This window comes from Carcharodon carcharias, chromosome 8 (assembly GCF_017639515.1).
Source record: "Carcharodon carcharias isolate sCarCar2 chromosome 8, sCarCar2.pri, whole genome shotgun sequence".
In the NCBI taxonomy this organism is placed as follows: Eukaryota; Metazoa; Chordata; class Chondrichthyes; order Lamniformes; family Lamnidae; genus Carcharodon; species Carcharodon carcharias.
In genome coordinates, this window is record NC_054474.1 from 162,817,278 (window position 1) to 162,836,360 (window position 19,083).

At 42.1% G+C, this 19,083-nt stretch overlaps 1 protein-coding gene across 3 annotated transcripts in view; it reads left to right on the forward strand.

The window, feature by feature from the left end:
- The window catches only part of LOC121281002 (disabled homolog 2-interacting protein-like), a 425,229-nt gene that overhangs the window by 121,168 nt on the left and 284,978 nt on the right, over positions 1 to 19,083 (forward strand). The window lies entirely within an intron of this gene.

Sequence of the window (19,083 nt, forward strand, 5' to 3'; positions counted from 1 at the left end):
AATGCATTATGTTGTTTTTCTAAATGAGTAACTTGTGTGAAGATTGAGCAATACAAGTGATGTAATGAAATGTGACTGATGTTGTGATTGCTAAGGAGAATTGACTGTTAAAAATTAGGTACCATTCTCATTGCAGACCCTGAAACAACTTTTCTTATGTAAAATATTTAATGAAAATGAAACTTTTAAATTATTCTTCTTTTGCAAGTGCAGGAATTGTCTGTGTGTGAGTGTTTATTTTCATTAACAGGTTATAGACCTGTGATTTAGTCAATACAAACTGATAGCCTCTATTAAATTTAGTCAGTAATGAGATGTAAAATTTTAACTGAATTTGAGTCCTAAGGCTCCCTGTCATTACAGCTTGATTATTTCAGCTGGGTGAGCATCTTAAGTTCTTGCTAGGATTGGAAAGAAAGTATTTTGTCGGGGAGGGCTAGAAAACATGAAATTGCTCAGCTCAATCTACTTAATTGACAACTCCTGTCAAGCAGGGTAATATTTAACCAGAGGTCTAGCTGGAGAAAGATACGTATTGAGAAGAAATGAGGATTGCTTTAAATTTACATTGTTAAACTTCAAGTGAACCCTGAGCCTATAGTGACAACAGTTTCTTAATGCAGAGGAGATGCGTAAGGATGTTGCCAGGACAAGAAAAGTTTAGCTATGAGGAATGATTAGATTGGTCTTGGTTGCTTTCCTTGAAACATAGGAAGCTTAGGGGTGATTTAATTGAGGTATATAAAATTATGTGGGGCATAGATAGCATAAATAGACCTACTTATTTGAGCAGAGGAGTCTAAAACCAGGGGTCATAGATTTAAAGTAATCGGTAGGATTAGAGGGGAGATGAGGAAACACCTTTCCACCCAGAGAGCTCCTGGAACTCACTGCCTGAAAGGATGATTGAGGCAGATAATCTCACTCCATTTAGAAAGAACTTGGATGTCTACATGAAAAGCCATGACTTGCAGGGCTAAGGACCTAGTGCAGGAAGGTGGGATTAGGCTGGGTAGCTTTTCATCAACCAGCACGGACACAATGGGCCAAATGTCGTTCTCCTATGTCGTACATTTTCTGTGATTTCTATGAATTATAATTACCAGCTTGGCCCATTGCCCTTCTTTCTGAGTCAGAAGATTGTGGGTTCCAGGGACCTGAAGCCATAATATAGATTGACATTTCAGTTCATAGGAAGTACTGCAGTATCAGAGATGTCATCTTTTAAGTGAGATGCTAACCTCATCATCCAGTTATCCCTCAACCAGCACTGTCAAAAACAAATGAACTTGCCATTTGCACCATTGCTGTTTGTGTGTTGAGTTACTGTGTGTAATTTGGTTGTCCTATTTCTTTACAAAATAACTCACTATATTTCAGTCGTAATTAAATAGCTGTGATCTGATGTTTCCAGTATTTTGGCCAAGAGACAATTTCATGAGACAAGTATCAAGCATACCAGTGGATATAGAATAAAACCGGAGCAAACCAGTATGTTTTATACCATAGTGCCCAAATACTTTATTTTATAAACTTTTTAGAAACCACAGAATTCTCACTGAGAGAGCAGAGAGGTCATGTGCAGCTGTGTCAGTGCTGCTTTTTAATGGCCGCCGAGAAGAGTGCAATAGCAGTCTTGGGTGAATCACCTGCACACGCCCAATGGCCCAGCTGAGGCTGAAGAATTTTTTGTGGAATGGCGAATTGTAGGCACAAATTCTTTTAACTTACTTGGCTGCTTCAGGGCACATTGGACCACTGCTCTGCAACAACATGCCGACCTCAGTATGGCAAAGCACATTTACTACTGCAATGGTTTCATATTCTATTTACTATTTTTATCATATTTTTTCATGCATGAGCTAGATAGGTGCTTTCCAAGTCTACATCAACTCAAATTACCCATAGTATTTCTCTATTGTGCCAAAATCGATGTTTTTTAAATTCATTGATGGGATGTGGGCTTTGCTGGCTGGGACAGCATTTATTGCCCATTTCTAATTGCCCTTGAGAAGGTGGTGGTGAGCCGCATTCTTGAACCGCTGCAGTCCATGTGGTGTAGGTACACTCATAGTGCAGTTAGGAAGGGAGTTCCAGGATTTTGATCCAGCGACAGTGAAGGAATGGCGATATATTTCCAAGTCAGGCTGGTGAGTGACTTGGAGGGGAACCTCCAGGTGGTGGTGTTTGCATCTATCTGCTGCTCTTGTCCTTCTAGGTGGTAGTGGTCGTGGGTTTGGAAGGTGCAGTCAAAGGAGCCTTGGTGAATTCCTGCAGTGCACCTTGTAGATGGTACACACTGCTGCCACAGTGGGTCGGTGCTGGAAGGAGTGACTGTTCGTGGATGTGGTGCCTTGTCCTGGACAGTGTCCAGCTTCTTGAGTGTTGTGGGAGCTGCACTCAATCAGGCAAGTGGGGAGTATTCCATCACACCCCTGATTTGTTCCTTGTAGGTGGTGGACACGGTTTGGGGAGTCAGGAGGTGAGTTACTCGTCTCACAATTCCTAGCCTCTGACCTGCTCTTGTAGCCACAATATTTAAATGGCTAGTCCAGTTCAGTTTCTCGTCATTGGTAACCCCCAGGATGTTGATGGTGTGGGATTCAGTGATGGCAATGCCTTTGAACGTCAAGGGGTGATGATTGAATTCTCTCTTGTTGGAGATGGTCATTGCCTGACACTTATGTGGCGTGAATGTTACTTGCCACTTGTCAGCCCAAGCCTGGACATTATCCAGGTCTTGCGGCATTTGGATATGGACTGCGCCAGTATCTGAGGAGTCGTGAATGGTGCTGAAAATTGTGCAATAATCAGGGAACATCCCCACTTCTGACTTTATGATAGAAGGAAGGTCATTGATGAAACAGCTGAAGATGGTTGGGCCTAGGACACTACCCTGAGGAACTCCTGCAGTGATGTCCTGGAGCTGAGATGACTGACCTTCAACAACCACAACCACCTTCCTTTGTGGTAAGTATGACTCCAACAAGTGCAGTTTTCCCCCCGATTCCCATTGACTCCTGTTTTGCTAGGGCTCCTTGATGCCATGCTCGGTCAACTGCTACCGTGATGTCAAGGGCAGTCACTCTCACCTCACCTTGGGAGTTCAGCTCTTTTGTCCATGTTTGAACCAAGGCTGTAATGAGGTCAAGAACTGAGTGGCCCTGTCAGAATCCTAACTGGGCATCAGTGAGCAGGTTCTTGCTAAGCAAGTACCACTTGATAGCACTGTTGATGACCCCTTCCACTACTTTACTGATGATGGAGATCGTACTGATGGAATGATAATTAGCCAGGTTGGATTTGTTCTGCTTTTTGTTACAGGTCATACTTGGGCAATTTTCCACATGGCCAGATAGATGCCAGTGTTGTAGCTGTATTGGAATAGCTTGGCTAGGGGTGCGGCAAGTTCTGGAGCAAAAGTCTTCAGTACTATTGCCGGAATATTGTCAGGGCCCTTAGCCTTTACAGTATCCAGTACCTCCAGCTGTTTCTTTATATCACGTGGAGTGATTCGAATTGGCTGACAACTAGCATCTGTAATGCTGGAGACCTCCGGAGGAGGCCGAGATGGATCATCCACTTGGCAGTTCTGACTGAAGATTGTTGCGAATGCTTCAGCCTTATCTTTTGCACTGAAGTGCGGGGCTCCTCCATCATTGAGGATGGGGACATCTCTGGCGCCACCTCCTGCAGTGAGCTGTTTAATTGTCCACCACCATTCAGGACTAGATGTGGCAGAACTGCGGAGTTTAGATCTGATCCATTGGTTGTGTGATCACTTAGCTCTGTCTATCACTTGTTGCTTAAGCTGTTTGGCACACAAAAGCAGTCTTGTGTTATAGCTTCACCAGGTTGACACCTCATTTTTAGGTATGCCTGCTGCAGCTCCTAGCATGCCCTCCTGCACCCATTGAACCAGAGTTGACCCCCTGGGCTTGATGGTAATGGTAGAGTGGATGATATGCCAGGCCATGAAGTTACTGATTGTGTTCGAATACAATTCTGCTGCTGCTGATGGCCCACAGCGCCTCATGGATGCCCAATCTTGAGTTGCTAGATCTGTTCAAAATCTGTCCCACCTAGCATAGTGGTAGTGCCATACAACACGATGGAAGGCGGGACTTCGTCTCCACAACGACCGAGCGGTGTTCACTCCTACTGGTACTGTCATGGACCAATGCATCTGCGGCAGGCAGGTTGGTGAGGCTGAGGTCAAACATGTTTTTCCCTCTTGTTGGTTCCCTCACCACCTGCCACAGACTCAGTCTAGCAGCTACGTCATTCAGGACTCGGCCAGCTCTGTCAGTAGTGGTGCTACCAAGCTACTCTTGGTGAGTGACATTGAAGTTCCCCCACCCAGAGCACATTCTGCGCTCTTGCCACCCTCAGTGCTTCCTCCAAGTGATGTTCAATATGGAGGAGCACAGATTCATCAGCTGAGGGAAGGCGGTATATGGTAATCAGCAGGAGGTTTTACTTGCCCATGTTTGACCTGATGCCATGAGACTTCATGGGATCGAGTCGATGTTGAGGACTACCAGGGCAACTCCCTCCCAACTGTATACCACTGTGCTGCCACCTCTGCTGGGTCTGTCCTGCCTGTGGGACAGGACATACCCAGGGATGGTGATTGTGGACATTATCTGTAAGGTATGCTTTTGTGATTCTGTGAGGATGACTATGTCAGGCAGTGTTGCTTGACTAGTCTGTGAGACAGCTCTCCCAATTTTGGCACTAGCCCCCAGATGTTAGTAAGGAGGACTTTGCAGGGTCGACAGGGCTGAGATTGCCATCATTGTTTCTGGTGCCTAGGTCGAGGCCGGGTGGTTCATCTGGTTTCATTCCTTTTTTGTGACTTTGTAGCGGTTTGTTACAACTGAGTGGCTTGCTAGTTCATTTCAGAAGGTATTTAAGAGTCAGCCACATTGCTGTGGGTCTGGAGTCACATATAGGCCAGACCAGGTTAAGATGAAAGATTTCCTTCCCTAAAGGGCATTAGTGAACTAGATGGTTTTTACAACAATCGACAATGGTTTCATGGTCATCATTAGACTTTTAATTCCAGAATTTTATTGAATTCAAATTCCACCATCTATGATGGCGGGATCGTACCATTGAAAGTTAAGCCAGAGAATCTACTATGCTATCAGATTGACCGTTTTTTTTCTAATTCATGTGTAAAGCTTCTTTTCGTTTCCAATTCTGCAAAGGTTAACTCTTGTACATTTCTGTATTAGTCAGCAAATGTGAGTACTGTGTCTAAATACTGTAATTAATACACACACACTGATTTTTGTATTGTTCCGTTGGTTAAATTCTATTTTTCAGTCTTATTACTTTGTTCATTGGATTGAATCATCTGTCTGCAAATGAAAACAAGCATGTATATTAAGAAAGTATTAGAGACATACACATTCTTAGTAAGTGCCACCCTGTGGGTATATACAGTTTTTTCAGGGTCATTTGTCTTATTGCATTTCCCTGTTAGCTAACACAAACCTGAATCTGTCAAAAGTAATTTAGTAAGAGAGTCACAATTTGTAAATTGAGAGAAAATGTTAATCAAGAGAGATGCACAGAGAGTAATGTTGCCATTGAATATTTTTGAATCTTTTTGTTCAAACTTGCTTGAAATTGGCTTCTTTTAGAATTCTTTTTCTGTTAGTGTTTTAACAGCAGTTGTTGGGTGAGCTTTCTTGGTGATGCCTGCCTAATAGACATGCACAATTGCAATTACAATTTTCAATCTTTTACTGTATGTCTGTCAGAGTTTTGATGTTTAATTCTATACACTAAGGCATACATTTCTTTCTTGTTACTACAGTAGATGCCTTTAGGTTTTTAATTATAAAACCATGACACTCTTACATTAGGTTTTTATGCTTAAGAATAAAAGACTGCATGCTTAGATGTATTTTTTCACAATTATAACTGATGGTATCTTAAATTTGTCAGGACTAAGAAATTTAGGAAGTTGTGATGAATCCTTATGAAACCCTGATTTGGCCTCAACTGGAGAATTGTCCAATTTTGGGTAACACACTTTGGGAAGGATGTGAAGGTTTCAGAGAGGGTACAAAAAGATTTATGAGAATAGTTACAGGGATGAGGAACTTCAGTTACATGGACATATTGGAGAAACGGGTTGTTTTCCATAGGGAAGGTAAGAGGAGATTTGACAGAGGTGCTCAAAATCTTAAGGGCCCTGGACAGAGTGGATAGAGAGAAACTGTTCCTGTTGGCGGAAGCGTTGAGAACTAGAGGCCTCCAGTTTAATGCGATTGGCAAAAGAACCAACAGTAATATAAGAAAAAACATTTCTATGCAAAGAGTTTTTAAGATCTGGAATGCGCGCCTAAGAGTGTGTTAGAGGCAGATTCAATTGTGGCTTTCAAAAGGGAATTGGATAAACACCAAAAGAGACAAAATTTCCAGTGTTATGGAGAAAAGACAGGGGAGTAGGACCGGCTGAATTGCTGTTGCAGAGAGCCAGCATGGACACAATGGATGGAATGGCCTCTGTGCTGTAATCATTTGATGATTCTATAAGAAACTCTAACTTAATAATGAAATGACTAAATATTGTAAGTACATTGCAATGAGATCCGGAGAAGAGCTTTCAATTTACAAAAATTGATTGCCTTGCGAAGAGAAATTTCTAAAACTCTATACATCAACATTTTAACATTGAACAGCTACATTAGCTGCATTGTAAAGCTTTTCCGTTTCAGTATTTATATAGAGGTTTTTTTTATAAAGCAATTAATCCAATTATTTTGATGAAAATGAGAATTTAACAGCTGGGGTTGAGGGGTGGGTGGGAAAACTGTTACTCCAGTATGGGTATGGGAACATTTAATATTGTATTTGTGCTACATGTTATCAAATATATTAATACAATTCCATGTTTCAGACCTGCTGAGAACAAAGCTAAGCTAGAGTATAACTCTGGTCTAGTGATGCCACACGTCTGTCCTCTGGCCAAGGAAATTGGAGCTCTGGCCAGCAGCATCCAAATTCCAGTTCAACTTTAATGTGAGAGAGCAGCATAATGCTACAAGGGTTAAGAGTGAAGTTTAAAAGTTTCTTTGAGGTCTTCTTGTGCTGCAAGTGATGTCAAATAAGTTATGGCCTGGAGGTGGCCTCAAACCTCCTGCCTGAATTTGACTTGGGTGACTTCATATTCAAATTACAATAAACAGTTTTTGTTAATGCGGAGCTGAAACCGCTGTGTGTGAGCACCGACTGTGCAGTATGCTTAGCCTATTATATTGTCAAATAGATGCAACAGTTCAAAAGTGCACTTCTTTTGAATTTAAATACAATTTGTTGCAAACAAGTAATTAAGGCACAATTTAGATCTGTTAATGACCAGTTTTATGCAAGATTGTCACTGTAGATGGAGAGTGCCATCTAATGGTTAGCTATTTCAATTATCTTTTTATTTTTTTCTGTGAAGAGTCATCTTCTGAAGGAATTATTTTAATGAGGAAGAGAGAGTTTAATTTTTCTCTTTACATTGTCCCATTGTGGTTTACTTTGGCTCTGCATTGCATTTATTTTATAAAAATATAAAGCTAATTTTTGTTGATGCTGTGCTTGTGCTTATTTCAATGCAAAGTCATGAACAGCTTGTGCATGACAAATCCGTTTTTTCAGGTTGGTACATTACTAAGCATCAACTGTGCACGTAGAATACATGAAGGAAAGAACTTGCATTTATATGGGCCTTCACAACCAATGAGTGAAGATGCAGTCATTGTTGTCAAGCAAGCAAATCTAGCTGTCATTTCCTTACAGCAATAATTCAAGTCAGCAAAAGCAATGAATGGCCAGTTCATGTGTTTGTTTTTCTAGTACTGATGCCAGCATGCCAAAAGAATTGAAGAGTCTTTGTAATAGCATGCCCACCTGAACAGCCTGATAGTGCTTCCTTACTCCTTCAGTAATGCACTCAACTCTCAGCCTGTATTATGTGCTCATATTTTGGATTGGAACCTGGATCCAAAATTTTATGACTAATAGATAGCAGTGCTATGTGCTGAGCCAAACGAACACTTAGGCCACTTTTTTAATCACAACCCACAATTTCATAACTACCTCAGTATTGTCAGACTGCTCATCTAATATAAGATGGACAAGACAGAACATTCTCCAAGTAAACATTGGGAAACCAAAACTATCTTATTCAGTACCTGCCAAAAGGTTTGAACCTCTATTCCTGAATCCACCCTCCTCTTGGCAGTTTATACAAGTTGAACCAGGTGATATGTCACCTAGCCTGGGGATGAATTTCTTATCCAACTGTATTTCAGTCAGATTTGCTGACAATACACAAATAGGTAGGAAAGCAAGTTGTGGGGAGGTTACAAAGAGCCTGAAAAATGATATAAGTAGGTTAAGTGAGTGGGAAAAATTTAACAAATGGAGTATATTGTCAGAAAAAGTGAGGTTGTCCATTTTTTCAGGAAGAATAGAAAAAGCAAAATATGATTTAAGTGGAAAGAGACTGCAGAATGCTGAAGTACAGAAGGATCTGGGTGTCCTGGAACATGAATCGCAAAAAGTCAGCATGCAGGCACAGCAAGCAATTAGGAAGGCAGATTGAGTTTATACCTTTATTGCAAGGACAATGTATTATAAAAGTGGGGAAGTTTTGCTACAAACGTACAGGGCATTGGTGAGATCACACCTAGAGTATTAGGTGCAGTTTTGGCCTCCTTACTTAAGGAGGGACATACTTGCACTGGAAGCAGTTCAGAGAAGGCTTACTTGGCTGATTCCTGAAATTAAGTAGTTGTCCTTTGAGGAAGGGTTGAGCAGTTTGGACCTATACCCATTGAAGCTTAGAAGAATGAAAGGTGATCTTATTGTTGAAACATATAAAATTCTGAACGTGCTTGATAGGGTAGGTGTAAAGGGGATGTTTCCCTCTTGGGGAAATCCAGAACTAGGGGACAGATGGTTTAAAAATAAGATTCTCCCATTTAAGACTGAGATGAGGGGAATTGTTTTTCTCTGACTATGATTAGTGTTTGGAATTCTCTTGCACAGAGAGCCGGGTTGGTGGTTGGGTCATTGAATATATTTAAGGCTGAGTTAGACAGATTTTTGATCAACAAAGAAGTCAAGGGTTTTGGAGAACAGGCAGGAAAGTTGAGTTAAGGCCACAATCAGATCAGCCATGATTTAATTGAATGACGGAGCAGGCTTGTGGGACCAAATGGCCTACTCCTGCTCCTACTTCTAATGTTATTATGTTCATATCCATTACTAAGATAACATACTTCAACCAATGCAATGTTGTGCATCTTTGTCCCTCTGTCACCCCCTCTGCGGTTCAAACAGATGTTCACACTTTCAAAAATCAAGACCTACCTTGTCAACTATGATTGTCACTACCCTCCTTTACTGTTTACAAGAGTATGACTTCTCTACCACCTGGATTCTGTACCACATTTTCCCTTCATCCAATCCTCCCCAATCTCCACTGACTTCCTTGTTCCCAATGCACCAAACTCGCATTCCTCTTCCTCCATTTATAAGTGCATTATTGTCACCTCACTTCAGCCAACCTTTGGGTCTTGGGTGTACAGTAAATGCTAGGCCCCTGAAGTGGCAGCAACAAGATGGTGAGTGGGATCAGCACTGACAGAGAAACAGCCAGTAAAAGGCGAAAGCTGGGGCCGTTACTGTGGGTAAATAGCAAAAAATTGTTTCCACTGGTGGGTGAATGGGGAACAAGTAGACAGAGGACAAGAATTGTCACAGCCCATGGGGAGCTACGTATCTGATTTTACATTTTATTCTCCAATACTTGGTAGAATGAGATGCAGGAAGACCAAGCAGAGGCAGGCAATGGTCCACAGTGGTGCTATGGAGCTGCAAGGAACACTCTGTTCCCCATGGCTCCACAGAAGAGGAAATAAAGGTACCTTTCCCTACTATTTCTTCAGTAGCCTCCAGTTGTCCCTTTTCAGGACCACTGTTTAAGCTACTGTGGAACCAGACAAACTAGTTGGTGTGTGTCAAGTTATAACTGGTTTTTTGTGCATTTTTCAGAAAGACCTTGAATCAGACACAGGACCCTTCTTTTGTTATTTGGAATCAGCATTGGATCCATTTAGTTCACATAAAAACAATGAGGTTGAATTAATAGGAGCTGTGCAACCAATGCAGGACCTTATACCCAGAAATCAGTATATGCTCTGCTTATTTTATGCCCAACAAATGGGTGAAACACACCATAGATTGCAGCATATAAGTCGACCCAGTGTGTAAGACAACCCTATTTTTCATGTTTTTTGCATGTACTCAGCGTTTAAGTCGACACCCCCACCTTTTCAGCCACAATATGCTATATTTGCATTCGTAGTCAGCCTCAATTTTTTACCCCACAAATGGATGTTTTACTTAACGGTACCTTATAACTGGGTGCGAGGAGTCAAGCAGGCAGTAAGATGTGAAGATGTGTGGGAGTTTAAGGCACACCCACACCGAGCAGACCCCATGTGATGAACCACAAAGATGGTGACAATCCGCACGAGCAGTTCACGTTTATACTTGGTGTATAAACCAACCCCTGTGTTTGGAGGCGGTTTTTGAGGCTTCAAAGGTTGACGTATATGCCAATATCTCCGGTAACAACTTCTGGTCCAGTGTGTGCATGTAATTTTCGCTGAACCTGGCCCATCCCAAATGCCAGGAATGTTGGATCAGCTCCAGCAGGTAAATTGTGATTGACATCACTAGTTTAGATAAAATGTAATGGTCTGACCATATTGCTGATTTGTTTTAGCTATAAGATATATACATACATTATAGTCTTCTGAATACATCAATTGGAAACATGCACACAACAAATATTAGGAAGCCTGTTGAACTTTATTGAAGATGTCATAACTATAGTTGGGTTTGAGTTCATAGAAACATTGGTTGCTTTTGAGTGATGATTATTGATGGCCTCTTTTGAATAAAATTGCCACCTGCATAAAAAAGCAGTTATCAGGTTCAACTGTTATTCTGAGCCCAGGATGAACATTTCAAGCACTAATTAAATGTAAGTGTGGAAATTATTATGCTGCAAGATTTGGGAATTTTATTTTGATAATCTTTGAAGATTGGTACATCCGAAATATCTACCCATCTGTGATGAATCAGTAATGTGTTATATGGTATATTCTGTTGGTTCCTTAGCGAGGACAGTACATAAAATGGGTTAATGCCTCTATAAATTAACAGAAAGAAACGTCTGAATGTAGAGATAAGATGCTTTTCCACCAATATGGCCAAGAGTAATTCCTAGCCTTAAGTGACACTCCAGATCTACAGGCTACTGAGGTACCTCAAAACTGATTCAGTCATTATTGAAAATGATTGTAGCCAAAGGATGCTACAGTACAAATAAAATACAGACTGCTAATTTGTTCCTAAAAAACCGAATGCCACATTTTTATATTATGGAGCTACTGCCATGAGTGGTTCTGTAATGTGCTGAAGCAGCCTGTGCCCTGGGAATCTATGCTGCTTGTATTACAGGGTTGTTTGATGAACATCAACAGCAATGGAGAAAGGATTGAACAACTGTAGTTGTGGAATAGTCACCATGGTGACTTTAATGTTCTGACCCTCTCCAATGTGTGGAAAAGATCTGTACTGCTCAACAATGGACAAAACAAGTTAAAAAATAAATGCTAATGCCAGCGCTACATGTCTGGTAATGTGGGAAAACGCCACAACATAAATTCTACACAAGATCAGTTCCAGTTTGCTATGGATATTAAACAGAGAGCTGTGATTGAATGATCAGCCTGCACGTAAATTAAGTTGTTGCTTGTAAAGCATATTGACTTTGCTTCCGTTTGGAAAACACTGTTTTTGCATTGATTCATAGTACTACAGGATAAATTGGAAATAATATTGAATGTTCTATTAGTGCATATTGGGAACCAGATAAAGTAAACACGTTTACAATACTTTAAGATTAGAATGTGACATATAAGATCATGGAATAGTGAGCTACTCTGGCCAACACGATACTATGATAGGTCAACCAGAACCATTTGGCTGAGTAAGGCGAGGCAGTGGCTTAGTGGTATTGTCATTGGACTAATATTCCAGAGACCCAGGGTAATGCTCTGGGGACCCGGGTTTGAATTCCAAGGCAGATGATTCCATGAAACCATTATCGATTATCGTAAAAACCCCATCTGGTTCACTAATGTTCTTTAGGGAAGGAAATCTGCTGTCCTTATATGGTCTGGCCTACATGTGACTCCAGACCCACAGCAATGTGGTTGACTCTTAAAATGCCCTCTGAACAAGGGCAGTTAGGGATGGGCAATAAATGCTGGCCTAGCCAGTGACATCCACATCCTGTGAACGAATTTTAAAATAAAGCTGTCACCCACCATTAATACTGATCAAAAGACCTGACAAACTGCTGTTGAATAGATACATAGTACTACAGGATACATGCATTAACAACAACAACAAATCTTAGTGACAGATTTAGAGGCCTCAGATCAAAATAACAGATCTGATTGAAATACAGTGGCACAGTGGGTTGTATTGTACATGGAAAATGTTTCTTGAGGGCACTAAAGCAGCATAGCTTACTCAATGCTCTTATTTATGGGTTATAGCATCCTCTTTCTCTCATGAAATATATTTAGGGGTCCCAATGTATTATTATATAAGGGATGATGATAAAAGAGAATTCAAAAAATCTAAATGATCTAGAATTTTATTCATTCTTGATGTATTTTATGTATAAACTTAGCCATCTAATATTTTTCTATGAGTCTGTACAAATGTATAATTGAATGAAAATTGTCTTCTTGTTCTTCTGTGCTAATTGGTTAAGACAGGGAGAGATGATATGGGATAAATTCCCCATTTTCCCACCTTTTGGCTGACTGCAACAAGATGTATTTTAGAGGAGTGTTTTAACCCCTTGCGTACTGTGACTTTAAAGAACATGCACAAACAGGTTTTCTTGTAAGTTTAAATCAACAGAATAAACACTTATTTCTCGCAACGTCCAAAAGGTAATTACAACAGCACACACTCCTCACACATACAAGGTACACACGCTTGTTCACACAAACATATGATTTCTAAAGATGTAGTGTGCAATTAAATTACTTAAAGGGTTAAAAAAAAGTCACTTCTAATCAGTCTTCCAGCTGGTAGCTGAAACATTACAGGGCTGAAGGATCCCCTCTTGATACCTGGAGAAAAATGAAGGTCAGAGGTTTCTGGTGATGATTTCACCCCAAACAACAGCAAGCTTCTGGCTTTTTTGTTGAAGTTGGTCGAGCCCCTTCAGTGAAGAACTATAATCTGGCAGGTAAAACAAATAAGCCCCAATTCTCTACCTAAGGTGAATTTGAGGCAGGGTCCTCCCTTGTGCTGAGCAAGAGATGGCTTCCCTCTAAGCTTTGTATCCCATACAAAATTGGTTGAGGGATAGGAAACAGAGTAATGGTTAAATGGTATTTTTCGAGCTGGAAGGAGGTTTGTAATGGAGTTCCCCAGGGGCTGGTATTGGGGTCCTCTTTTCCTGATATATATATATATAAATCATCTAGATCTTGGTGTACAGGGGACAATTTCAAAGTTTGCAGATGACACAAAACTTGGGAGAATTATAAACTTTGAGGAGGACAGTGTAGAACTTCAAAAGGACCTCCTTGACACATTGGTGGAGTGGGCAGATAGGTGGCAGATGAAGTTCAATGTGGAGAAGTGTGAGGTGATACACTTTGGTGCAAAGAACATGGAGAGACAGTATAAAATAAAGGATACTATTCTAAAGGGTGTGCAGGAGCAGAGAGACCTGGGTGTATAAATACATAAGTCTTTAAAGATGGCAGGACAGGTCGAGAGAGCTGTTTCTAAAGCATACAATATTCTAGGCTTCATCAATTGAGTATAAGAGCAGGGAGGTTATGATGAATTTATATAGGACACTGGTTAGACCTGGAGTATTGTATACAGTTCTGTGCGCCACACTATAGGAAGGATGTGAACGCATTGAAGAGAGTGCAGAAGAGGTTTATGAGAATGGTTCCAGGGATGAGAGACTTCAGTTATGAGGAAGATTGGAGAAGTTGGGACAGGTTTCCTTGGAGAGCAGAAGGCTAAGAAGAGACTTGATAAAAGTTTTCAAAATTGAAGGGTCTGGACAGAATAGACAGGGAGAAACTTCCTGCTGTAAACGACTCAACCAAAGGGCAAAGTTTTAAAGTGTTTTGCAAAAGAAGCAATTGGAAGGTAAGAAAAAGCTTTTTCACACAGAGTAATTAGGGTTTGGAAGGCCCTGCCTGGAAATGTGGTGGAGGCAAGTTCAATTGAGGCATTCAAGAGGCATTGGATGATTATTTAAATGGAAACAATATGCAGAGTTGCAGGGAAAAGGCAGGAGATGACACTAAGTTAAAATGCTCAGACAGCCAGTGCTAACACGATCGGCTGAATGGCCTCCTTCTACACTGTAACAATTCTGTGATTCTGACCTGCCCAGGCCTGTCCTTGTGGATTAAGAAGTCACTTCCAGATATTTCCTTTTGTTTCATTCACGGGATATGGGCTTCGCTGGCTGAGCCAGCATTTATTGCCCATCCCTAATTGCCCTTGAGAAGGTGGTGGTGGGCTGCCTTCTTGAACTGCTGCGGTCCATGTGATGTAGGTACACTCACAGTGCTGTTAGGAAGGGGGTTCCAGGATTTGAACCAGTGACAGTGAAGGAATGGCGATATATTTCCAAGTCAAGATGGTGAATGACTTGGAGGGGAACTTCCAGGTGGTAGTGTTCGCATCTATCTGCTGCCCTTGTCCTTCTAGGCGGTAGTAGTCGTGGGTTTGGAAGGTGCTGTCGAAGGAGCCTTGGTGAACTCCTGCAATGCATTTTGTAGATGTTACACGCTGCTGCCACTGTGCGTCGGTGCTGGAGGGAGTGACTGTTTGTGGATGTGGTGCCAATCAAGTTGTCTACTTTGTCCTGGACAGTGTCCAGCTTCGTGAGTGTTGTGGGAGCTGCACTCATCCAAGCAAGTGGGGAATATTCCATCACATTCCTGACTCATGCCTTGTAGATGGTGGACAGGCTTTGCGGAGTCAGGAGGTGAGTTACTCGTCGCTCTATTCCTAGCCTCTGACCTGCTCTTGTAGCAACAGTATTTATATGGTTAGTCCAGTTCAGTTTCTGGTCAATGGTAACCCTCAGGATGTTGATAGTGGGAGATTCAGTGACGGTAATGCCATTGAATGTTGAGGGGTAATAGTTAGATTCTGTCTTGTTGGAGATGGTCATTGCCTGGCATATGTGTGGCGCGAATGTTACTTGCCACATATCAGCCCAAGCCTGGATATTATTGAGGTCTTGCTGTATTTGGACATGGACTGCTTCAGTATCTGAGGAGTTGTGAATGATGCTGAAAATTGTGCAATCATCAGTGAACATCCCCACTTCTGACCTTATGATGGAAGGAAGGTCAATGATGAAGCAGCTGAAGATGGTTGGGCCAAGGATACTACCCTGAGGAACTCCTGCAGTGCTGCCCTGGAGCTGAGATGACTGACCTCCAACAACCAAAATATCTTCTTTGTGCTAGATATGATTCCAACAGTGGAGAGTTTTCCCCCGAATTCCATTGACTCCAGTTTTGCTTTGGTACCTTGATGCCACACTCCGTCAAATGCGGCCTTGATGCCAAGGGCAGTCACTCTAACCTCACCTCAGGAGTTCAGCTCTTTTGTCCATGTTTGAACCAAGGCTGTAATGAGATCAGGAGCTGACTGGCCCTGGCAGAACCTAAACTGGGTGTCATTGAGCAGGTAATTGCTAAGCAAGTGCTGCTTGACAGCATTGTTGATGATCCCTTCCACTACTTTACTGATGATCGAGAGTAGACTGATGGGATGGTAATTGGCCGGGTTGTATTTGTCCTGTTTTTTGTATACAGGACATACTTGGGCAATTTTCCACATAGCCGGGTATATGCCAGTGCTGTAGCTGCACTGGAACAGCAAGGTAGGGATGCAGCAAGATCTGGAGCACAAGTCTTCAGTACTAATGCTGGAAAAGGGCCCATAGTTTTTGCAGTATTCAGTGCCTTCAGTCGTTTCTTGATATCATGGGGAGTGAATCGAATTGGCTAAAGACTGGCATCTATGATGGTGGGTACCTCCGGAGAAGGCCAAGATGGATCATCCGCTCAGCACTTCTAGTTGAAGATTGTCGCAAATGCTTTGGCTTTATCTTTTGCATTGATGTGCTGGGCTCCCCCATCATTGAGGATGGGGATATTTGTGGAACCTCCTCCTCCAGTGAGTTGTTCAATTGTCCACCACCATACAAGGCTGGATGTGGCAGGACTGCAGAGCTTAGATCTAATCCGTTGGTTGTGGGATCGCTTAACTCTGCCTGTCACTTGCTGCTTATACTGTTTGGCACGTAAGTAGTCCTGTGTTATAGCTTCACCAGGTTGCCACCTCAATTTTAGGTATGCCTGGTGCTGCTCCTGTCATGCCCTCCTATAACCTTCATCGAACCAGGGTTGACCCCCTGGCTTGATGGTAAAGGTACTATAGGGGTATGCCGGGCCATGAGGTTACAGATTGTGTTCGAGTACAATTCTGCTGCTGTTGCTGGCCCACTGTGCCTCATGGATGCCAAGCCTTGTGTTGCTAGATCTGTTCTAAATCTATCCCATTTAGCATGGTGGTAGCGCCAGATAACATGATGGAGGGTATCCTCGGTGTGAAGGCAGGACTTGGTGCCCACAATGACTATGTGGTGGTCACTCCTATCGATACTGACATGGACAGGTGCATCTGCAGCAGGCAGGTTGGTGAGAATGAGGTCAAGTATGTTTTTCCCTCTTGCTGGTTCCCTCACCACCAGCCAGAGATCCAGTCTAGCAACTTTGCTCTTTAGGACTCAACCAGCTTGTCAGTAGTGGTGCTACCGAGCCACTCGCAGTGATGGATATTGATGTGCCCTACCCAGAGTACATTCTGCTGCTGATAGGCCTGGACATATCCAGGGATGATGATGGTGCTGTCTGGGGCATTATCTGTAAAATATGATTCCCTGTCAGGCTGTTGCTTGACTAGTCTGTGAGACAGCTCTCCCAATTTTGGCACCAGCCCCCAGATGTTAGTAAGGAGGACTTGCAGGGACGACAGGGCTGAGTTTGCTGTTGTTGTTTCTGGTGCCTAGGTCAATGCCAGGTTATCCATCCGGTTTCATTCCTTTTCATTGACTTTTTAGCACTTTGATACAATTGAGTGGCTTACTAATTCCTATCAGAGGGCACTTTAAGAGTCAACCCTATTGCTGTGGGTCTGGAGTCACATGTAGGCCAGACCAGGTAAGGCCAGATGACAGATTTCCTTTCCGAAAGGAAAGTGAACCAGATGTTTTTTTTTTTACAAATCAGGCTTTTAATTCCAGATTTTTATTGAATTCAAATTCCACTATCTGCCATGGTGAGATTCAAATCTGGGTCCCCAGAGCATTACCCTGGATCTGTGGATTACTATTCCAGCAACAATACTTCTACGCCATCGCCTCCCCCTGTATGCCTCATGGACCAACTCATACACACTCAGAATAGCCTTTTGCACTGCATCATAATCCATCAATACCTCTTCTTTAAGTGAAGCACAAGCCTCATGACCTCTACCTACCAACATACTCAATAAAAGTAATGTCCAGATTTTTTTTTGGCCACTTCATTTGCCTAGCTACCTTTTCAAATGACATAAGGAATGCCTCTACATCCCTTTCCGAACTTTGGGAGAACTTGCACAAACTTAAACATCCCACCACCAAGGTTTGGGTTGAAGGTTTTTCCATCATTAGAACCTTCCTCAGCATCTGAGATCTTTTTTTAACTTCCAGTCTTCTAAGCTGGTATTACCTTTCTCATTCCAACGTGGCCTGTCTAATATCCTTTCCAGTTTCAAATACTGTGTTACTATCTCTACTATATCTACTTTCCTTGCTTCTTTGGGTAATTCTATCTCCAGCTTATCCACCAATTCCGTTAGCTTACTCTTGGTTAATTTCTTTAAACCAGTCAGGGTTATATCTTCCTTCTGTAAAAAAAAAGTCTTGTCAACCTCCAAAGCCAATTTGAATTCCAACCTGTATAAGATACCTCACAGCAAATCCAATTCCCAAGTCCAGTATATCTGTGCCTCCATGTACTCTTTAAAATTCAGAGATCCCACCAATGTCAAGCATTTCCCACCTTATAAACGATCATCCCAAACCAATTATTATTCTGCATCCAATCACCCACTGTCTGCATTTCAAATCCCGGAAGAGCCTCCACTTTGTTATGATCCCCAGCTGACGTTACAACTGGACGAGCCTGATCCCAGGGCGGAACCAGCTTGATAGATCCTAACTTTTGTTTGTTTAGATACATGGAGAGTCACCAGAGTCAGCTAAAGAACATTAACAGAAGCATAAAACATTTATTAAACAAGAAAAGATGAACTATATTACAATACTCCTTCACCCACAACTATACTTTTACAGATATACAGATTTTAAGGATAATGCAAGTTACAAAAGTTATCTTCATACATTAATGTTCACAGTAAGTACAGTCCATGTAAACCAATTGGTGACTGGTGGTCAGACACACCACACTCTGAAACCACGTGACAGATGCCACCCCAGACAGATGCTATGGATCTCTCCTCAACTCCCCCCAGACATTTGCTATGCCTTGAGCCAACCAGTCTCACCGAACTCTGTCTTTCTCACGAGGGTTTCTAATCTCCACTTTCCAAGAACCCGACTTGGAACCTCTCCCAAACTGACACTTTCTCTCAGATGCCTTCCACAAGGGTTTGTCTCCAGCGTTTTGAACCCTCCTCCTAATGTTCCTCTCCCCTGGGTCACCACATGCACTCAAACTTTACACAGTACACCACGGCTTCACATGCCCATAGCAAAGAGTTACAGACGTTCAGTTGCCTCTTTGGACCTTCTGACTTCTCAAATGCCTTTATATCACTTTGACTCTGCTTCCAGCAGCTTGGAGCTTTAAGCTTGAA